The sequence below is a fragment of the Narcine bancroftii genome, chromosome 7, assembly GCF_036971445.1.
Source record: "Narcine bancroftii isolate sNarBan1 chromosome 7, sNarBan1.hap1, whole genome shotgun sequence".
NCBI classification, from domain to species: Eukaryota; Metazoa; Chordata; class Chondrichthyes; order Torpediniformes; family Narcinidae; genus Narcine; species Narcine bancroftii.
In genome coordinates, this window is record NC_091475.1 from 86,901,114 (window position 1) to 86,925,492 (window position 24,379).

General features: G+C 38.8%; 1 long non-coding RNA gene across 1 annotated transcript in view; it reads left to right on the forward strand.

Moving 5' to 3' along the window:
* LOC138739900 (uncharacterized) overlaps positions 1 to 23,535 on the forward strand; it is a 39,565-nt gene extending 16,030 nt beyond the window's left edge. The window contains exons 2-3 of the long non-coding RNA XR_011342533.1: positions 20,248 to 20,301; positions 23,394 to 23,535. This is a non-coding gene — a long non-coding RNA (uncharacterized lncRNA). The remainder of the gene's footprint in view (positions 1 to 20,247; positions 20,302 to 23,393) is intronic.
* Positions 23,536 to 24,379: the final 844 nt, after the last annotated feature.

Below are 24,379 nucleotides of genomic sequence, written 5' to 3' on the forward strand. Positions count from 1 at the left end.
GCATATCTGCTCACTGTTGGAACTTCTGATATCTCCAAATGCTTGCTCTGTTGCAATCCTCACTTGGCGTTCAAGGAAATCTACCATATCCTTAAAGGTAGCTCTTTGATTGTGTTGTTGCCAGAAATCACAGGCCACAGTTCTGCTTATATCTCTCAGCCAGTAGGGCAACTTCCTTATGATGACTAGCATATTAGCAGGAATGTAGTTGATATCTTCCATGACATTACAACATCCTCTTAGAAAGAGGATATATGCTCTTAGAGCTTTTGTGTCATCCTGTTTTATTAACACCATGAAAGAGCTTTCTCCATATAAGCTGTAGCTATTTTATGCTTGTCACCAAAATGCTCCTGTAGTAAAGACTTAGGCTTCCTGAATCCTCTCTCCAAGGCCATATATAGGCAACTCCTTACAAGTTGCCTTGGCTGTCCTCTTGTGTACTCTTCCAGATAATTGAGACAACTTTTGGGGGTTTTTTGGTCTTACTTTCAGTGCTGTGTTCAATGGATTTAATGAATGCTTATTACTGAAGCGGGTCACTATCAAAAACTTGAATTTCCTTCTTAGGCATGGAAGAGAGACTCTGTGGGTGGACCAGTAATGCAGAGGTTGCATTTTGCCTTTCCATGACTGAGAATATGTTGCTCTGTTCACCATTGCTTGTATCAGGTAATGTAGCTGGAGATGTCACGTGTGCATGTTCACCAGAAGTTCTGATGCTTGTCTGAACTGTCATGGGAGCTGTGATGAAAGATTCGATTTGAGCCTTGGCTCTGTAGTAGTCATTATTGGTGTTTGTGGATTGGTAACACCGTGCTTTGGGAGGATTTGTCCATGTGTATGCATGTTTTGTAAATGGTAAAAAAGGATCTACTTTAGCATTAACTGTTTTCTTTTCCTGTTGTCCTTTCTCTTTCTTTTTTCAATCTTTTTTTTATAATAAATACAGTACAATGAACAAAAGGAACAAATTTGAAATTACAATATCATATATAAATATAAAAATACACACACATATATATATATATATATATATATATATATATCAAGATAAAACTTCAAACAGTATAAACTTGGTCCCCCTCCTCTGCACTGGGTAAAGACAGAAAATACATCAATAATATTTTCTCTCTCTCTCTCTCTCTCTCTCTCTCTCTCTCTCTCTCTCTCTCTCTCTCTATATATATATATATATATATATATATATATAATATTATATATTATATATATAGTTTTATAGATAATTATATATTATATTATATTATATAATTAATATAATTATATATTATATATATATATGATATATAATATATATATATTATATATATTTTATATATATAGATGTAAATGTATATATATGTAAAGCCCCCATCTAACCTACTCTATTGAAAATATGACAAAAAAAACAGACCTGAACAGCTTATTCTGAAAGTTACAGATATTTGTAGCTTTTGATTGATACCGTGAATCAAAAACAAAGGTAAAACTATATCTCATCTGGAAGAGTGGGTACATCTAATCACATTAAAAACAGTTACATCAAATGAAAATAAGATATAAAAGTTTGCCATGTATCTTCACATTTCACCAATGAATCAAATACATGGTATCTATTTTTTTTCTAAACTTAAACAGAGTATAAAATGAGAGAACCATTGAAACATTGCTGGAGGTCTAAAGTATTTCCATTTGAATAAGATGGCTCTTCTAGCCAATAATGTAGAGAAGGTTGCAACCCATTGTACAGGTACAAAAAAACTCCTTATGTTTGATTCAATAACTCCAAAAAGAGCAGTTATTGAATTGGTCCGTTGCTCTACTGTTGAAAAGATATTAAAGATTTATTTCTAAGGATGGATAAGACCAAAATATATGTGTCAATGTAGCAATTTCAGATTAACATCTGTCACAAGTAGGGTTCATATTAAAAAAGATACAAGCCAGCTTCTCTTTGAACATGTGAACATGATGCACCATTTTGAATTGGATTAATGAATGTCGGGCACATACTGAAGATGTATTCACCAGTTTAAAGATCCTCCGATAAGGGTCTTGCAAGTTCCAGCTACCAAGCCTTTTTAATCTTAACGCGAAGTACTGGACATAATTTCAATAATCTATCATATATGATTCCAATTAATCCTTTCTGAGAAGGATTCAATTGAAAAATATTATCCACTAGATCTGGTGTAAATACAAATGGAAAGCCTGGTAATATGGTATTTAAGAAATTTCTAATCTGTAAATTTCCTTTATCTATACAACACCATAACATGAGTCACTTCAGATAAGTTTCTTTGAACACCAGATCCCTGTGAGGTTCCTCGACCCTTCACCTTGGTCATATTAGCAGCATTGTTTGCATCCAGTTCCAGCTGCTCTTTTTTTTCCTTCCTTAGCTGCTCCTATTCTGTACTTGGTTGCCTCCTTCGCTGTTCCACCTGCTGCTCCTTCTCCCTCCTTAACTGCTTCTCCTCCTCCTCTTCCTCATGCTCTTCTAAAGCATGTTTATCCTTGAGTATTTTTTGTTGTGTAACAAGCACCGCCCCTTCAGTCTGAGCCTTGAAACATGCAGATGTTGGACTGTAAACCTTGGAGCTTGATCCAGAAGAACTTGGTTTGCTTGTCCTGCTACCAACATTTGACGCACTGTCTCCTGGTTGTATTTTATCCTGTGTGAGATGTTGCCTTAATATTTGACTCTTTCTCCAGTTGGAATTGCACATCCTTTGCCTCTTCGTCCTTTTCACCACCATTTTGTGGCCTTCAGCCATTTCCGAGTTGCAGACTTTAAGTTCAGTTGGTGTCTTCTGCCTTGGTTTTAATCGCGCCTCAGCGGTGATGTTGGCAGCAGAGGGAATTTTACACTTCTCCATCAAACTGTTCACTGAGCTTCAGTAACAAGCATGCAAGACGACCATAAAATAAACAGTCCCCAATGAACAAGCAGCAGCACCCCCAAACTGTGTTCAAACTAAATAAATACACAGAAAGAATCCACAAAGGTAATCCTGCTACTTCTGATGGCTGTGATGCGCTGTTGTCAACAAGCAACTTTCCACCACAGCTGAGTCAATGACATTGCCTTTCAGTGTAGTATGCATGTTTTGTAAATGGTAAAAAAGGATCTACCTTAGCATTGTCTTTTCATTTCCTGCTGTCCTTCCTCTTTCTTTTTTCTATCTTTTTTTTATAATAAATACAGTGCAATGAACAAAAGGGAACAAAATTGAAATTACAATATCATATACATATATCAAGATAAAACTTCAAACAGTATAAACTTGGTCCCCCTCCTCTGCACTGGGTAAAGACAGAAAAGACATCAATAATATTTTATCTATATATAGATATATATAAAGCCCCCATCTAACCTACTCTATTGAAAATAAGACAAAACAAAACACATCTCAACATGTAGTGACAACTACAACAGTGATTCTTGATGAATTACTCTGCCAATGTGTTCATAGGATCTTCTGCTCTAGGATTAGAAGCCCTGGACCTCTCTGTGGCCAATGCTCAGACCAATGGAGGCGGATTGCTGTCAGTGGTCAAACCTTGGCATTTCCAGCATGGCCACCATACTCTTTTTTGTATGCTCCAAACAGAAGAGGTATCTTAGCTCTGTTTCCCCTCCAAATGTTCCAACAGTGTTGAATTCAATCCAAACATCTATATTCTGTTGACTAAATATAGTGACTACTATCTATAAAAGGAGCCCCCTCACAAGCTAAGTAGGTTCTTTACTTTGATATGTTCAAGGAATTTATGACAAAACCCAGATAAGTTTAAAAATGGTTTATTAATTAACACAAAAGGACTTGTAATGTCTGTGGTAGCATTCTTAAACTTGATAATGGTAATGTTCAGTGTCTAATGTTTAACGACCAGTCTCTTCAGTAACTCAATGTTCAATCTCCTCAGAAACGGTCAACAGAAAATATCAGACCCTCACTCACCATTTATTCTGCCATAACAGTCAATGGCCTCTAACAACTCTCAAAGTCCACCCAAGTCACTGCGCATGCCCCAACCCCTCATCCATAGCGCAGGCACACTGGAAGATACCGAATGCACGCAGCCTCTAGACCCCAGAATGCCGCTGACACCCGCAACCAAACCAACCACTGTAAGCAATGAGCCTTTGGCTCTTACGTTGACCTTAGCCTTCAAATGAGGACACCATTCTTAATTTTGGAAAACCTTTCTCAAAATTTGGGAAATTGTGATGAGGTCTACAAATGTAAGCCAATACATCTCAGTAACTAAAACTCTAACAAATTAATCCTGCCATTGATCAATTATCTACTTAGATAGTTCAGTTAGGGTGATAGTTTTTCACAAGTGAACTCTTCCCGCAGCTAATGACAGGAGTGTCTGTTGAAGTTGTCAACTGCATTGATTGACAGATTAGGTGCCAATTCCAGAGTGACTGAGGATGATTGTGACAAACTTTATTGCATATTCCTGTGCATGAGAACATCACAGCTTCTATCGTTCCTTCTGAAATGGTGGATGAGGTATATCACAGTACAAAATTCACACCGAGAAATTTGAATGCATACTAAACAATAAAATGGAACGGAACCAAATATAGTGACCAGTACATTCCCTTCTTCACCTGCTATTTCTGACCTCCTGACTCTTTCTGTAGTTTATAACTTTAATTGGTGTTAGTTCATGGTGAGTCAGGGAACATAGCTGAAAGTGGTAAGCAGTTGTGAGGCTTATTTTAATATTTTATATTCACATGGGAAATTAGATGAGACTTGCTCCTAGCATTCTTGAGGCAAAAAGAAACATTTTGAAATGAGTAAAATGGAAATAAGGAAAGGGTGCATTAAACTATAATCAATAGAGTGAAAATGATTGGGTAGTCTTCAAAATTTAGAATCTACTCACTCCTGAGACTGTCTGGCACTCAATATATTTAATGTTAAAAAGGTGCCACAAGGCTTGCACCACCAGATTAAGGAACAGTTGCTACCCCACCATTATTACATTCCTCAATGACAAACTCAATCAGAGTTATATTTAAGGACTCTTACTTATGCACTTCATTGATTTTTCTTTTGTTCTCCATGCATTGCACAGTCAGTTTGTTTACATTCATTATCTGTTTACAGTTCTTTTATTTGTTTACATGTTTACACCATGTATAGTGTGCATTACCAATTAGTGGTAATTCTGCCATGCCCACAGCTACAAAATGAATCTCAGGGTTGTATGTGATGCCATGTGTGTACTGACAATAAATCTGAAAACTGAAGGGAACAGATTGATAGGGTAATTAAGAAAGCTTATGGTTTGCTACCCTTCATTAGTTCAAGAGTTGAGAGATAATGTGGCATCTCTATAAAACTTTGGTTAGACCACACTTGGCATATTGCATTTAGTTCTGGTCGCCTCATTACAGGAAAGATGATTTCTGGGGTAAGAGTAGCAAACACCAGAATACATATGTACAAAGTGAGGAGAGGAAAGTTTAAGGGAGATGTTAATGGTAAGTATGACTAGAATGACTTGCCAGGGGTCATGCTGGAGGCTGACACAATGGGGACATTTAAAAGATGCCTAGACAGGCACATGGATGAAAGGAAATTCAAGGGTTATGAGATAGGGAAGGTTTAGTTAATCAGGTGATCAGGTGAAAATTGGAATTAACCAAGTATGGATGTTCACTATAAAAGGTCAACACATGGGAGTCAACTTTCAATTTCTACAGAAGATTATTCACCTTCCTGTCCGAAGTAGATTAGACAAATCACACAACTTTTTTGTTTCTGCAGGTAGAAGATACTCTAAAGAAAGCCTTGCATTTCTACTGAAATTCCTTTTAAAATATAGCCACCATTGTAATATTGGAATGACAATACCCAATATGTTTCCAGCAAATTGTAATGTGAAAGGGCCACGGGAATAGGTCATGTACTCCCTCAAGCCTTAATCTGTCAATCAGTAAGATATTATTTGATCTCATCTTGGCCTTGGCTCCATCTCCTGCATGTTGCCATCATCCTTTAGTGAAAATATCCATCTCTCTCACCCTTGAAAAGGCAGACAACTGGTTTGAGATAAAAGGATAAATGTTATGTAGAATGTCAGAGATAACTCTCCTTCTAAAATTATATTAAAAAGTGCCAGGACATTTTGTATTTTCATACAATATGGGGCAGATTATTATCTCATCTGAAAAATAGGCACTGACAACAGAATGTTGCTCTCCCAACATTGCAAACCTTTGATTTTGCACTCAAGAATGAGATTTAAACTTCACTCATCTGGTTCATAGTGTGATATCCGCGGATGGTGTTTTCCTCATTCAATTCTCTCCTTAATCCCCACATAAAATACCGTGGAATAACTCAAGTTAAACTGAATCAAATTTGATCTTGATTGTTGCAATAGAAAATTCTGTCAATCTGACAAATTTTAATTAATTTTGCTTCTGATTTTGAGAAAATCTGCAGATTTTATTACTTTAAAATATTGCCCAATTTACCATTTGATAGATGTATCCCTGGTAAAGAGATTTTGAGGAATGAGCATGAATAACAACTATGAGGAAAATAAAACAGAATTTTTTTTTCCTGTTGAATATTTAATATTGACTATGAACAATAACTTTTAATCCTTTGAAACATTATTTCATGTGACTGCGTACTGTCTGGGCTACCACAGCATATGTAGCATGATCCCAAGATAATTCTTGAATAGGCTAGTTTGAGCTCCTCATCTGATGCGTTTAATCCTTTGCAATGGACTGAGCTCATGAATTTTACTACTCTACCCTGCTAAAATAATTTCATGTATCTCTGGAAGCTGGAATGCCTCCACACAACCTTAAGAAATCTGTTTATGAAACCATTCCTGAGAAAGAAGATTAAAAGCCAGATAAAAAGCCTCTGGCAAACCAAGCTGCTTCTCAATGTACTTTCAGGTACATTATTAAACTAAGATGCTCTTAATCTTTCATCTTCTGTGCATGAAAGTGTTATTTCTCTGACAACTCAACGGGAAGAGAATCCAAACTTTTCTGATGTTCAATAGTTCATGTTACTCCAACATTTTACCTTGTAAATCATAAATCTTGAGTTAATGGAATGATGTATTTAGCAGGAGTAATTTCTTCTCAGACCTGACTTCTGACAAAGTTAGATTATTAGCTATGCAGATAACCTTGCATAATAACAGTTGATTGGCTTCAACAACTCATGGTTCAAAAATAAAAAAGAAGTCTCAGGACCGGATTTCCACAAGAATGATTGGTTTCACTGAGTGATGAATGCAGAAATAGCAGCAAGCATCAGTGGAAGGTTGGAGTTAATATTCTGCCAGCTCCTCGTTTGAAGTGTTGAAAGGCCATAAAAGTAGAAGAATTGACTTAATAGAGCTGAAGAGAAATTCAACGCAACAGGTCAGCCAATGTTTCAGGTCAGGACCCTGTAATGAGACAAAAAAAAAGAGTTATATTACATATATTGGGGGGGGGGTGGGGTGTGGTGAAGGAGAGGGGCCAAGAGGTGAAAGGGTATTGGTCTGAAGTTGGGAGATTTGGAGAGAAGGGAAGCAAGAGAGATCACTGATAGGGGGAAGGTAAATTAAAGAGAAGAAAAGGAACAACAGTAAGTAAAGACGAGATGTAAGCAGTGGAACCAGATAGATGTGGGGATCATCTAAAATTGGAAAAATCAATGTTCTTTCCATTTGGTTCAAGTTTATTTTCATCTGAGCCTCCCAAGTAACACAGAGACTGGGGGAGCACTGATGGCATATCTAAGGATACTCAGCGTATCTGTTGGACTCTTGCTTGCTTCTCTTTCTCTGACTGCAAGGGGAGCTGGGAAATTTCTGTTGATTGTGAATCTTTCTCTTCCTTACAGCAGACTAAATGCAATTCCATGTAATTGTTACATCTGTTTTATTACATGACAATAAAAGAATCTTATATCTTGAACGAAGCAACTTTTCTCCAGATCACACACACATGCACACACAGTGTATAAAAATCACACACACATGTGTATATATATATATATATATATAGCAAAATTGAAAATAAAAATAGATAAAAATTTTGTGATTTTGATGCTCCTGTACTTCCTTCTTGATAGTAGTGGGTGAAAGATACAGTGTGCTGAATGGAAAGTGCCTATGAGCCCTATTTAAGTAACACTCCTGGTAGATGTTGTCAATGGAGGAAAGAAAGACCCCAATAATCTAGTCGTCCCTTTTGATGATCCTCTGTATTGACTTCCAGTCTAATGCTTTTCAGCTATCATATGATGCCACAAGACATGACACTCTCAATTCTGCTCCTGCAAAAAATAGTTGTCAAGATGGGGTCTGGTTGCCTTTCGCTCCTCAACCTCCTTAGGAAGTATAGGCACTTTTACACTTGTCTGACTAATGAGAACATGTTGGGAGTCCAGGGTAGGTTATCCTTTACTGTATATACACACCACAGAACTTTGTGCTCTCCACTCTCTCCATGACAGAAACCGTGATGTGTAATGGAGAATGGTCAACCTTTATCTTCCTGAATCATACAATCATCTCCTTTGTATGGTCAAAGTTAAGATTCAGGTTGTTCTCACAGCATTTTACAATCTGCCTGACCTCCGCTTTGTAAACTATCTCATCATTATTGCTAATGTGCCAGCTACTGTTGCATGTTGAAGGTTGTCCAGAGAAAATTTGATCCATTGTTTCTCAGATTTACATTTGGTCTCACCCAGACAATGGATGAGGCTCAGGACCGACATATCAGTGTGAAAATGGTGAAGGGAATTGAAATACTTGGCTGCAGGAAGTTCAAGCTTGTACCCAGAGACTGAACAAAGATGTTTGGAGAAGCAGTCACCCAAACTGTGTTTTTCATCTCACCAATGTAATGGAGGCCACACCAAGTACACTGAATATGATAGATAACGTTGATTGATGTGCAAACATTCCAGAAGAAATGGAGTTTTACCTTCAGATTTTAAATAGGAGGACTAACACATCATATTCTTCGAGGACAGTCTAACATTATGTTATCGCAAAGATACTTCAATAAGGAAATCAAATCAACCCTCATGTTTGTATTTTACAAAAGAATTAATTTCAAGAATTAGCAATGATGTGATGGAATTAAGGGGATGATACTCTTCAAGTATGTGTTTAATTGTGCTTTCTCCCACACAAAGCTTAATCCATCTTTTGTCACCTATGACAAACAAATGCTAACAACTTTAGCATCACTAGACTTGAGAACAGAATTGCAAACAGCAATGCTTTATCCATACTGATAAGACTCCATGAGACCTGATTATTATAACTGCCACATTTGACTACGCTTAATATAAATGTCTTCGGATTCCAGGAATTAATTGACTTTACAGAACATCAAAGTAGCTGGCATCTGTCAAATGAACAGCAGTCAGGTTAAATGATATTGACTGTAATTAGAAGAATGATGTCAATCTGCCAAAAGGATATGCTGTTCCTTTGTGCTGTGCTGTATTTTTGTATGTTTTTGTATGGATGTTTGGAGTCAGGGGAATGTATCACTCTTGTCAGATAATTGCATTGCCATGAAATAGGATGATAATTTATGCACAGACACTGTTGCGTAACTATTAAATCCAGTGAATCAGAAAATGGCATTGCAAAGAAGTGAAATGCAAGGAGTGTTTTGCAAACTTGCTGGCACTAAGATATTGGAACTTCCATTTGTGAATCAGGAATACCTGATTTACATTTAATATCCTGACTGCTCTGATTGTAACCAGAACTCTCCATTTCCAACTCCCTGAGTAACTTATCACTCCCTTCCCCATTGGATATCAAATAACTTTGAACCTCTTAAAATATTAAAAGGCTCATAATATGCTGGGAGAAATTATTTTGCCTTATTTTTGACTGAATGATATTTTAGTTGACAAAAATCTTTGAATCCTCATTACCAGCAGGCAAGGACCTGGAGAACAGAAGGGCAGACAAATTTGTTCCTTTGTTTAAAACTGGAAGAAGGGATAATCCAGGAAATTAAAGGCTGGCAAGCTTCACATCTCTTTTAATATTTTTAATAATTAAAAATTACAGCATGGTAACAGGCCCTTCTGACAGCGAGCCCAAAATACTCCAATTAGCATACAACCACCATACATTTTGAAGGGTGGAAGGAAACCAGAGCACCCAGAGGAAACCCATGAAGACACAGGGGCATCATACAAACACCTTACTGTCAGCGCCAGATTGGAACCCAGGTTGCTGCCGTGTAATAAAGTTGGGCTAATCTCTACACTAACAGTGCAGCCATGTTGTGGGGAAATTATGAGAGAGGATATTGAGGGATGGGATTTACACGTGTTTGGAAAAGCAGGCCAAACTAGAGACAGCCAATGAGGCTTTATGCAGGGTAGGTTTTGTCTTACAAATGCAATTGAGGTTTTACAGGAGGTGACAAAGGAACTTGATGAGGGTAGGGTAGCAGATGTTGCCAATGTGGATTTTAGTAAGGCACTTTACAAGGCCCCTCATGGTAGGCTGATAAGTTACTGATGTATGGGATCCATGGTGAATTGATAGTTTGGATTTAGACTTGCTGACGCAGGGTAGTGGCGGCAAGGTTTATACTGGCTGGAAATCGGTCAGCGCTGGTGCTTCACAGGGATCAGTGTTGGTAGCCCTGTTCATTGCAATTTTATATATAAATGTCTTGGCTGAAAAACTAGGTGGGTAACTCATAAGTTTGCAGATGACACAAAGAGTGGTGGAGTTGTGGTGAATATAGAGGTCTGTCAAAGTATATGTTTTTAGTCTACATCAATGACATTCATGGAAAAGTCATGAGCGCCACTAAACTATTCACGGATGACTGTTTAATGAAGAGGATTCTCTCCAAAAAGATCTTGATAGTATGGTAGAATGGTCACAAAAATGGGGCATGCAGTTCAATCCTTCCATATGCAAAACCATGCTTGTCACCAGGAAGAAGAAACCAGGCAAAACATCATACAAATTCCTGGGTGTCAGCCTTGAAGAAACCAAACAGACCTTGGCATTGAAATCCAGAATGACCTGCTTTGGAATGATCAGATGTATCATACAACGGTGAAGGCAACAGGATTCTTAAATTTTTTGAGACGCAACTTCCATCATTGTTCAACTTCTGTCAAGTTGTACCTCATCCTCGTCAGACCACATATGGAATATGCAGTAACTGCATGGGACCCATACACAAACAAAAGCCCAACTACCATTGAACGAGTCCTGAGACAGGCGCCCCAATTCGTCACAAATACATACGGAAGAGAAGCAAGTGTTACAAAGCTCTTGGATTCATTAAAGTGGAGCTCTTTCCAAAACAGACTTGAAGCTCAGCACCTGACCTGTTTTTACAAAGTGCAAAATGCTATAGGACTACCAATCCTACACTGAACCCAAGTCTGCTAGGTACAGACAAGGGCACACAACCCAATTTGTAGAACCATCTTCCAGAATGGATGTGTGCAGCAATATATTCTTCCCCAGTACAACCAGACCCAGTTAAATTTAAGACAGGTCTTCTTCAAAAAAATCTCCTCCTTCAGCACACCCTCCCCCACCTCCCATTTAAATTCTATGTGGAATATTTTGGAGAATCAAGAACCAAGAAGACAGATCAGTTATAGTCATGGGATGAGAAATGACAGATGGAGTTTTATACAGATGAGTGTGAGGTTACACTTTTGGAGGTCAAATGTGGAAGAAAGTATGCAATTAATAGCTGGACTTTAAATGCATTAATTTGCCAATGGATCTGGGGTTCTGATCTATAACTCCTTAAAAGTGGCTACACTAGTAAATTTGGTGATAGAGAAGGCACATAGTATGCTTGGCACATTGGGCAGAGCATTAAAAATAAAAGAAAGGAAATCATGTCGCAGCTACATAAAATTTTGGTGAGGCTGTAATGGAATGTAGTGTTGCCCCATTCAGAAACGATGTGGAGGATTTGGAAAGAGTACAGAAGAGATTTACCAGGATGTTGCCTGGATTAGATGGTATGGGCTCTGGGGAGAGGTTGGACTGACTTGAATTGATCTCTCTGTAGCATCAGAGACTGAGGGGAGACTTGATAGAAGTTTATAAAATAATGAAAGACATTGAAAGAGTGGGGACAACATTTTTTTTTACACAGAGAGCACCAGGCACCTGGAACCGGCTGCCAGGACTAGAGGTGAAAAGGCTTCAAGAGCAATATCTGAATATGCAGGAAATAGAAGGATGTATATCATGAGCAAGCAACAGAATTTAATATCATTTGGGCATCATGTTCACTCAGACCGTTGGGCTGGAAAGCATAGTGTTCTCTGTCATAGTCATTGTCTTACAGCATGAAAACAGGCCCACAAGCTCAGCCTATCCTTGCCAAACAATGTCTCCTTTTGTCTCACTTTCTCACATTATGCGCAAATCACATCAAACCATTCCCATCCATGCAGTTATCCATGTTTCTTAAAGAAAGCTGATGTACATTCCTCTACAACATTTTTCACAAACTTCTGAATGAAAAACATCCTTTACACCCCTCACAATGTTGGTTATCCTTTACTTCCACAAGATGCTAAAACTAAGGAGCTAATTATTGACTTCAGAAAGGGAAAACTAGAGGCATACAATCCAGTGATCATTGGGGGATCAGAGGTGGAGAGGGCGAGCAAACTTAAGTTCCTGGGAGTCACTATTTTGGAAGATCTTTCCTGGACCCCACACACTAATGGCATTGTAAATAAAGTATGTCAGCGCCTCTACTTCCTCAGGAGGTTTGGTATGACATAAGAAACCCAGGCAAATTTCTGCAGATGTGTGGTGGAAAGTGTGCTGATCAGTTGCATCATAGTCTGGTCTGGGGACGCCAATACCCCTGAGTGTAAAGCCCTCGAAAAGGTAGCAGACACAGCCCAGGCCATCACAGGCAAAACCCTCCCCACCATCGAGAAAATCTACAGGGAACACTGTCATCAGAGCAGCAACGATCAAGGATCCACACCACCCAGCACATGCTCTGTTCTCATTGCTACCATCAGGAAGGAGGTATAGGTGCCACAAGGCTCACACCACCAGGTTCAGGAACCCCCTCCACCATCAACCCCCTCCTCAAAAACAAATTTGATCAGGGACTCATTAAAGGATTCTTATTGGTGCACTTTTTTTGATTGTTTTTTTAAATTCTTTCTGTATTGCACAGTCAAATTGTTTACATTCATTATCTGTTTACAATTCTTGTTTACATGTACATGCTACTCAGTTTTTTTTTGCACTACTAATAAGTGGTAATTTTGCCTCACTTATCTATGTCATGTATGTATCCTGACATAAAATCTGAAATGCTGCATATCCTGTTGAGTTTATCCAGCCTTTTTTTGCATTCCATTCTATAGTTTTGCCCTCTTGTCTTGGATTCTCATACTCTAGCAAACAGACTGTTACTAATCACATTAGCTTTCCCCTCATGATTTTATAGACCTCAATAAGATCCCTTCTGAACCTTCTACACTCTTAGGAAAACAGCCTAGTTTTTTCAGTCTCTCACGATAACTCAAAGGCAGCACCTTTGTAAACTTTTTCTATATCCTTTCCAACATCATAATATCCTTTGTATAGCTAGGCAACCAAGACAACACATAATATTCCAAGTGTGGCCTCACCACATCAACACAAATCTTAACTCTTGTATGCAATGTTTTGACTGATGAAGGCAAACGTCCCAAATGCTCTCATTACTCTGTCCACCTGTACTTCCATTGTTGGAAGCTATGTACTTGCACCCTAAGGTACACTTTTTAGATCACTGCTGTTAACAAAGTATTTGGTTTGATTTGCCTTCTCTGACTTGAACAGCATCTGCCAATATTTAGCCCAGTTTCCCACCTGATCTAAATCCCATTGTAAACCCAGCTAACCTTCTTTACCATCTACCACAGCATATATTTCTGTGTCATTAACAAACAAACTGACTTTGCCACAAATACCTTTGACCAGATTATTCATATATATGTTCTGAAAACCAAGAGTCCTAGTACTGGATCCTGAGGCACTCTACTGATCATGGTGATGGAGTCTGAAAAACTGGACACACTCCCTGACCCCTATCAGAAAGCCATTTTTAAATCCAACTGAATAGTCAGTCTGTGTGCCCTAACCTTCCATATGAGCTGACCACATGGGCCCTTTTTTTAAAACCCATATAAATAATATCAGCTGCCACTCTCTTGGTCACCTCTCAAAAATATTCTATTAAGTTCAAGCGACATGATTTCACACGCAAAAATCCGTGCTGCCCCTCCTTATTTTTCCCCTGGTCATCCAGATAGATTCTCTCTCTCAGTATCTCTCCCACTGATGTCAGTCTAACAAGTCTGTAGTTATTAAGGTTATCCTTATAGCCAATTTTAAATAACAGCACTATATTTGCGATCATCTAGTCCTCCAAAAATGTCCCCTGTCCTCAGCAACAAATTAAAAATGTTCTCTGTTCTTTGTACAACCCCTTATTTTTAAAAGTAATTTTTCAGTTTTAGATTCCCCCTGCAAGGGAAAACGTCATACCCATCTGCAATCTGTTAATATCATTCAGAAATTTGCATGATTCAAAGGAATCTTCCCTCATTCCAAAACACTTGTGGATGCACCCACAGATCCAATCTTTCCTCATAAACCAGCCCACCTTTACCAATTATTAGTCTAATATACTCCAAAACTGCATTGAATGTATTAGCATCCCTTCTCAAATAAGGACACTCATACTATACACAGTATGACAGATGATATCTCACCAGTACTGAAACATAAGCTCAGTAATTTGGAACTTAGTTGTGATCTTGATTAGGCCTATAGCACTTCTATAGACAATTGTCTTGGGTCTATCAAAGTTGGACAAAGCAGCTGACTTGACTGGAACCCAATTTAAATATTCATTCCCTCCTTCATCAATTAAGTGTAGCAAGAGTTAGAACTGTCTACAAAATTTACAGTAGCAACTCACCAAGGATTCTTTGAAAGAACCTGCTCGAGCTTCAATCTCTACCACCAAGCACAAGGGCAGTAGATATGTGAGAACAATGTTAAATGTATTTGCCCCATTCTGATGAGTGTTTATTGCACTCTTCCTGCATTGTCATTTCATTGAAGCTCTGGAATATTCTCACCTGGGATGAAGAAGTTGGCTTACTTATGGCTTTCAGTGACATTCAGGAATGGGCATTCATTGCCATTGGTCCATGAGGAAAATACAAAAGGTGGAAGAATTCTGCTTGCCTTCCGATTATTGGTTTAAGTTTTGATTTGTTCAAGCAATTCTTGTGCCCGAGCTTGACAGCTCTTGTGTAACCACTTTTGAAATGCAATGGAATGGGTAAAGTCCTTGTTCCCACTGCTCTCAGGATAAGGGATCTGTTCTTCATGCATCACTCATCCAGTGATCAGTCACCTTCTCCTCCCCACATTCTCTTCCACCAGTTATTGTCAGTCCATTATGAAACTTCATATTTCTTCTCCAACCCACACCTTTTTATTCAAGAGCCTGTTTGCATTTTGCTCATACCTTGACAAAGTGCTCAAGCCCAAAATGTAATTTTCCCCTTACTTTCCATAAACGCTGCATCTGCTGAGTTTCTCCAGCATTTTAGTGTATTGCCGAACAATCACATCATTTGCAGACTTCCCTGTTTAACTCCATTATCTGCCTTTCTTTTTTACCCTGTTTATGTGCATTATTTATCATACATCCTGAAATCATTTTCAATGCAATTTACAGATCTAGAGTATCAACAGCTTAGGTGCAATTCAATAGAGTTATTTCAGATGATAGTTCAGATAAAGCAGAGTTTTTATTTCCTCTTGGAAATTTAGTAGTGATTTTTTTTTAATTATTTTTTTCACAGTTCAGAGTTGAATTGTTTATTGTCAAATGAGGCCGAATCATTCTCAGGCAGGTTCAACAGGTAGTTAAGAAGGTCAATGGAGTTTTAACATTTATTGCAAAGGAGTCTATGCAAGAGGTAGTTTGGGCTTTGTTTTTACAGTTGTGCAGGGGGATAATGAGACCACACTTGGAGTAACATCAAGTTTTGTCCCCTTACTGGACTGTCCAAAAGGGGATTCAATAGGCTAATTCCAAAGATGAGCAGGTTCTCCTATCAGAAAATGACAAGCAATTTGTGTTTCTATTACTTGGAGTTTAGCAGAATGAGCTTTTTCAAACATATCAGATCCTAGTGTGTTTTGATAGTGTTTTCAATCATGGGAGAGTCTTGTACAATTGGACGCAGTTACAACATAAAAGGCTGGTCTTTTAAAATTGATGTGTGTAGAAACATCTTTTCTCAGTGGGTTTGAATCTTTGTCATTCTCTGCCATAGAAGAACCTGGAGTCCAGATCATTAGATAGATTTGGATATGAATCTGGCACCATCTGTAGGAAGTTTGTACATCCTCCCCGTTGGTTTCTTCCAGGTGCTTTGATTTCCTCCCATCTTCTGGGTTAGTAGGTTAATTGGTCATGTGGGTGCATTTGGCCAGTGTGGGTTCATAGATTAAAATGACCTGTGACCATGCTGTATTAAATAAAATATTTTGTGTGGAAATTGATAAATATTTGAAATATTGTGTGTTTGGCACATGGGCACAAAAATGAAGTTGAGGCCAACGTGAGTTATTTTTAAAAATTTAATTTTAATCCAATTTAGAGAGTATCACGGTAATAGGCCCTTCTGGCCCATAAGCTCACGTCACCCAAATACATCCAATTAATATACTCACCCTGTACATGATTGGAAGGTGGGAGGAAACCGGAGCACCTTGGGAAAACACACGCAGGCCCACAGGGTGAATGAACAAACTCCTTTCAGAGCACGTCAGATTTGAACCCAGGCTGCAGGCTTGATGGGCAGAATGGTTTACTTCTTGTCTAATTTTCTTGCATTTTTGAGTTCAAAGCGCATGGAAATTTGGGACTCTCCCCAAAAAAAATGTCCAACATTGCTCAACTCAGATTCAGCTGATCTTTGACTGCATAGTACCATTTATTTTCAGAATTGTGAAAAGGAAGCATTTTAGCACACATCTCTACCCTGAATTCCAGTTTTGTTTCCCAGAGTAAAGCTCCACATTCACTACAAACAAACTCAAATTGCTGCCAGTTGCCCCCAGGCTTTCAGATTATACAGTATTCCTGATGGGATAGGTGAATTTAAATGGCCCACTGATATTTTAAAGTTAAAATAGCATATCCTGGTTAGTGCAACACTTGCATCACCAGCGACTGGGGCTCAAATCTCCACCAGCGGCTGGGGTTCAAATCTGGTGCTGTCTGTAAGGAGTTTGTACGCTCTTCCCTTGTCTGCATGAGTTTTCTCCGGATGCTTTGGATGCCTCGCACCCTTCCAAACGTACTGGGCTGTAGGTAATTGGGTGGCATGGGTATGTGGCCTGAAAGGGCCTGTTACTGTGTCTAAACTAAATGAAAAATTAGAAAGTTTGCTGGGTTTTGTCAATTCAAGGCCCATTATAATATTCTCCATATATACTTGCCCTGCTCCTTGTCCGATATCCACCCAATGATCCTTTCTCAATCATAAGTTAGGGTGGAATACAGGTTTACATTTGTGAGAGTCTTCCCTGTCTTGCGAGGGAGCAATCATGTTCTTTAAGATGTGGCCTCTTCTTCTGAGGAACTATATTCATTGTCTAATCCTCACTGCCTCTTTCTGTGGTTTGATAAAGCTTCAATGAAAAGGATAGATGGTTCACTCTACATTCTGTGTTGGCTGCAGAACTGGCAAGTGAAGCCTGGGTTTTCTGTGTGGTTGTTCCATCAATGTATGTCCCTAGATGACTGCATACATTGCTGACACCAGCACACAAAGGCATCTGTCGCTTCCTGGTTCATTTTCCCCATGCTGCCTTAAATCGACCAATTGCTTCAACAATGTAATTTTTTTTTCCCCCCTTTAAACCCATGCACTCTACTGAAGATGATTAAATGAGTGTACTTGACTTCCCTCATCCTCTTATTAAATACTCTCCTTGGTTAAATAAAAACCTCAGATGTGTTGAACAAATATGCAGAGCAAGGAATTTTGATGAATTAACACTAATGAACAATTCCAATTCGATGTGCATCTTATTATCAATGCTCCTGCTGTGGTCTCTGTGATTTATATACGCAGGAGTCCTCCAGTGGATTGCACAGGATATTATTCTGTTCCCATAGAATGCATACTGATTTTGAGCAATTGAATGGGTGAAATTGTACTTTCATCACATATTAAGAGGTGTATATTTGAATTCAAATTATTCAGTTCATCACTTTGTCATTTCTACATTGAATGGGTATTCTAAATCAGTCACAGAATCATGGACCTATGCAATACAGAAACAGGTCCTTTCATCCAACTTGTCTATACTGACAAAGTCTCCAAACTGTGCTAGTCCCATTTACCTACCCTTGGCCCATACCCCTCTCCCCTTTTCCGATAAGTGTTCCTGTGCAAATATCTTTTAAATATCAATCATAGCCACTTCCACCATTTCCTATGGTAGTTCATTTCATGAACCCACCAGCCTCTGCATGAAAATATTGCCTCTAAGCTCCCTTTCCATCCTGAACTTGCCCTTTAATTTCAATAATAGTATTGTTTATTATAAAACTACAAGTTCGATGTAGCCAAGCATAATTTTATTCAGACAGGAAGCCCATGTCAGGAAATTGCAGAATCATCCTGTTAGCCCCATTTCACTGGTCTTCGTGAAAATTATGTTCCTTCAATCCTCTATCCAATTTTATTTTGAAAACCCTAGCTATGTATTACAGTCATTATCAATTCTAGATCATTGCTAATCTGAACCAAATCCATTGACTGAACATTTCATTGCCGATCTTATTCTCTTGTGTGCACCTTATGACTTTTAAGCTATTGATAAATGCTACGTGAAATAAGTCATTTTATATCAAAATTGAATAATTGAGCATAATTGTATATATTTTGTTTGTGTTCAAGTGGAGATGGATTTAAGGTATGAAAACAATTGGGAATAAAACTATTTTCATAAATTCAACTTCCTTGGGCTCCCCTGTATACCTGAGGTATAGTAGGATATCATCAGTTGGTTGTTTTTCCAGACTCTTTTGTGTAGTCTTCCAAAGGCGCTATTTGCATTGGCGAGTCTGTGTCTATCTCGTTGTCGATCCTTGCATCCGATGAAATGGTGAAGCCAAGATAGGTAAACTGGTTGACCGTTTTGAGTTTTGAGTGCCCGATGGATATGTGGGGGGGGGGGCTGGTAGTCATGGTGGGGAGCTGGCTGATGGAGGACCTCAGTTTTCTTCAGGCTGACTTCCAGGCCAAACATTTTGGCAGTTTCCGCAAAACAGGACGTCAAGCGCTGAAGAGCTGGCTCTGAATGGGCAACTAAAGCGGCATTGTTTGCAAAGAGTAGTTCACGGACAAGTTGCTCTTGTGTCTTGGTGTGAGCTTGCAGGTGCCTCAGATTGAAGAGGTTGCCATCCGTGCGGTACCGGATGTAAACAGCGTCTTCATTGTTGAGGTCTTTATTGGCTTGTTTCAGCATCATGCTGAAGAAGATTGAAAAGAGGGTTGGTGCGAGAACGCAGCCTTGCTTCACGCCATTGTTAATGGAGAAGGGTTCAGAGAGCTCATTGCTGTATCTGACCCGACCTTGTTGGTTTTCATGCAGTTAGATAACCATGTTGAGGAACTTTGGGGGGCATCCGAGGCGCTCTAGTATTTGCCAAAGCCCTTTCCTACTCACGGTGTCGAAGGCTTTGGTGAGGTCAACAAAGGTGATGTAGAGTCCTTTGTTTTGTTCTCTGCACTTTTCTTGGAGCTGTCTGAGGGCATACTCTTTCTGAAATAATTTAGTTATTCAAACAATCACTGAAAATCAAAAAGAACAACAGAATGAGAAAAATTGGTTAATTTTGGATTATTCCTAAGATGTTTGGCTGCAAATGGACTTTTTTTTTTCATTGTGATAAATGCTCTGGCTTTTCCCACCCAAGTTACATGGAACTGGAACCGTACCTTCTCCAAACAGATTATCACAAATAAAAGTGTAGTCAATCTGAGAAAATGCCCATTCATTGGAGAAGTTTTTATGAAAGCTCTCAGATCTGAAATATTAATTTTATTTCTCCTTCCCTGGATGTTTCCTGGCCTGCTGAATGCTTAGTGTTGTCTGTTTTTATTTCAGATTTTCAGCATCTGCAGGTTTTTATGTCCATGGAAACAAGGCCTGCTGGAAATGGTGAGTAGTCAAGATGCATTTGGAAAATAAGGGAAGAGAGTTAAAATGTTGTTAGAACAGGATAAAGTTAGAGGTAGTCAAAGCAAGAGACTAGAGATGCTGACAAAAGAACAAAATAAATTAATGGAAGGAACTCAGTTGGACCAGTAGCATTTGTGGCAATAAAGGGATTGTCCCCTCTCCTCTCCCCTTCCTCATTAGCTGTACATCACCATCCTCCATCTGATTCCATCCAGCCACCACCCACATAGCTATGTGTTTCTCCTTTCCAATGCACTTTATGATCTCATTTTGTCTGCCTATATTTTAACACTTCCACCCTTTCCTCTCCCCTGTACATCTGTAACCTACACATACCCCCTCTTCTCATTTCATTTCTCACTTACCAGCCTCTGTATCTAACCTTCATCTACTTATCCCTGTCATCTACCCCACCCTCATCTGGTTCCACCGAATCACCTACAAACTTGTCTCTTCCCTTTCTCTCCCCTACTTGGCCTGTCTCTATGCCTGTCATCCTCAACCACACTTCAACTCTCATCTACCAGCCTCTGCTCAATTGTTCCCCACCCCTTTTTCTACCTGGCTCTGTATGCATGTCATCCATCTCCATACCCCTTCGTCATTTGGATCCACCTATCACCAACGAGCCCTTTTCTTATCTAACCCTCTCACCCATACGAAGTTAAATTGGTTTCATGAAAATGGAAAGGAGAGAATAAAAATAATGGTTATGAGAAACAAAGAGAGAAACACAAAGTAACAGATGAAATTGAATTATTTTCAGAAGAACAGATGGCAGTGAATCAAACAAGGCCATGACAGATGCAGGAACTCTGTTCTATCTGTATTAGTTCCAATATTTTTAAAGGAAACAGAATAAAATCTTGGAGCTCTTGCCAGCTAAAAAAAATATTCTTACAAAACACAAATGTCCTGAATCAATCCTGGTTTTCTCGTACCTTGCTGTTGCTAGGCTGAAACTCTGATGTTCCCTAATTTCTACTTCTGTCCCTGTGTTAGTAACAATGGCTTCCAGTGTCCAGAGAAAGATGGCTAAGTTATAAAATTTAGCCCTGCAAGTGGGCCCACATGCTTGGGGAAACTAACTATTTCTACTGAGAAGAACCTGGAAAATAATTGCAAATTACAAATAACCCAAACAATTATTTGAACATCTTAACTGAACTCTTAATTGCATGATTACATGTATTTTTTTCCACAGACGAGGCAAAATTACCATTTATTGGTAGTTCAAATAAAAACTGTACACAACGTACACATGTAAACAATTAGTTTATACCTTGAATGCCAGTGTTGTCTTATGAGGGTAATTTAGACAGGCTAAGCATGTATTTGCTGGTGTTTAGAAGGCTGAGAGGGATGCCCTTTGAATTAAATATACAAAACCCTGAGGAGCGTTTAGAATGAGGAGTCATAATTTAAAGTGTCACCCAATAAAACTGTGGAGAGGTAAAATTACACTGGACAAAATTTTTCTTCAAAAGGTTTGTTCCCTTAAAAAAGAGAATTTGATAGACATCTTCAAGCTGAACTCAACAATGATTTCAGATTTGCTGCATCATGTAGGAAGTTGGAAAATCATCAACTTTTATTGAATTTAGTATGTTTAATGATGCTGACTGCGTTAATTCAACTGACTGAAAAAATATTTTGCTGATGATTTTCATTTGTACTCAGCATCTGATGCCTCTTGTGTCAGTGTCTAATAGTCGACCAGCATTTGATGGATTTCAGTTGCCGATACTGCTTTTCCCTGATCGCAATGTCCTGGTGAAACCTTTCAACATGTTTGTTACGAAGACCACCAAGATCAGCAGGGTAGATCATAAGAGAAGGCACAAAATGTATTTTCTTGGTTTTGTATGCATGAAGCATGTTAAAAATATAACAGCAAATCACTAAAATAGGTTATATCTTAAAAAAAATTATGCGATAGGAAATCTTAAGGTGATTTTTTTTGTGTGAACAGCAGCCCAAAGTCCATAAAATACACTCAAAAGTGTTCAGGAAGAAAAATCTTTGTTGTTCAGTATAATTTTTTTTCCCCAGAAAGTTAAGGCTCTTTGGATCTCTTCCCTAAAGGGCAGTGATCGAATATTTTTGAAAGAGAGATAAGCAAGGGGTAAAATATTCCTATATCCATGGTACCATGGTAGTGGGTTGTATAAAGAAAGGTGATGAGTCAGCATGCAGAAGGGAGCTTGAAAACCTGGCTGTATGGTGCACCATCAACAATCTTGCATTCAACGTCACCAAAACTAACGAGGTGGTTGTTAACCAGAGGTATACAATCCAGTGATCATGGGGGGGGGGGGGGAATCCGAGATGGAGAAGGTGAGTAAATCCAAGTTCTTGGGAGTCACTATCTCGAGAATCTTTCCAGGACCCAACACACTAATGGCATCGTGAAGAAAGCACATCAGCACTTCGTCAAGAGTTTGCAGAGGCTTGGTGCACCAGAAACCTTGGCAAATTTCTACAGATGTCTGGTGAAAAGTGTGCTAACTGGCTGCATCATGGTCTGGTATGAAGACACCAATACCCCTGAGCATAAAGTCCTGCAAAAGGTAGTGGACGCAGGCCAGGACATCACAGGCCTCCCCACCATTGAGAAGGTCTACAGGGAATGCTGCCATCGAAGAGCAGCAGCAATTATGAAGGATCCACACCACCTAGCACACGCTCTGTTCTTGTTGCTTCCATCAGGGAAGAGGCATTGGTGCCAGAAGACTTGCACCACCATGTTCAGAAACCACTGCTACCCCTCCACCATCAGACTCCTCAATGATAAACTCAATCAAGGATTCATATAAGGAATCTTTTTTGATTTCTTTAAAATTCTCTGTACAGTTTGTTTACATTTGTTATCTGTTCTTTATTTGTTTACATACTGCGTACAGTTTTTTTTCTGCACAACCAATAAGTAGTAATTTTGCCTAGTCTATGGAAAAAGGAATCTCAGGGTTGTATGTGATGTCATGTATGTACTCTGACAATAAATCTGAAATCAGACTCTGAATCTGAAATTTGCTACAGTACAACTCCGATTATCCAAATTTTTTTCAAAGCTGAACTGACCGGGGACCTGAGACCCTGGACAGGACCGGAATCAGCGGAACCCCTGGCGGGGCTGGCAGCAGCAGTCCTCAGGCCCCTGGTGCGAGCGGGGTCTCAGTGGGGAAGTGTCAGTGATTGGTTGTGGCCAGCAATTTTTTGGTGAGAATTAAACTTTATTTTAATCTTTGTTGTTTTATAAACACTATTAAAGTTTCTGTTACATCTGGGCTATTTTTTTTTTTAATTACTTGGTTTCCAAAAAAAAACCTTTATCCAAAATGGGGCTGGTCCGGCCATTTTGGATAATTGGATTCGTTCTGTTTGTCAATGTTTAGTCAAGGTTACAGAGAGATCAGCCATGATTATTTTGAATGTGGATCAGACTGAAAGGCCAAATGGACTACTCCTGCTCCTATTTTGCATGTTTATAAGAAACAGTTCAGCTCCTCTTGCTCCTTCACCATTAAGCAAATTTAAGGCTAATAGCGTACTTTACTCAATTTCCTGTATTGCTTAACAGTATATCGATTTCCATCTTAAATATACTCCTGGGTTAATAATTCCAAAAATTCTCAGGCCTCTGTGTAATGCCATTTATCCTTAATTCATCCCAAAAGGACCAAGTCTTTATTTTGACATTCATCCCTGTTCCAAACACTGGATCCAAGATGAAACGTCACTGCGTCTACCCTGCCCAAGCTCTGAATGCATTTTTCACTTGATACTTCATCGCTCCACTTAATAAAAAAATTTTGTCTCTTATTAAAAACCGAATAGCATTATTATTTTGCCATGACTGACCTTGGAGTTGGTAAGATTTTGTTTACCAGACAGGGAAGTTTATATTGTGTGTGCGCGCGCGTGCGTGCATGGGCGTGCGCGTGTTCAGTTTTGTGCCTTTGGATGCAATTCTGAAAAAAATATGTATCAGCAAATAATAAAAAAGATTCAGCAGAATACCTGAGCATGGACAATTGATTGTTTTTTAGAGAAGCTC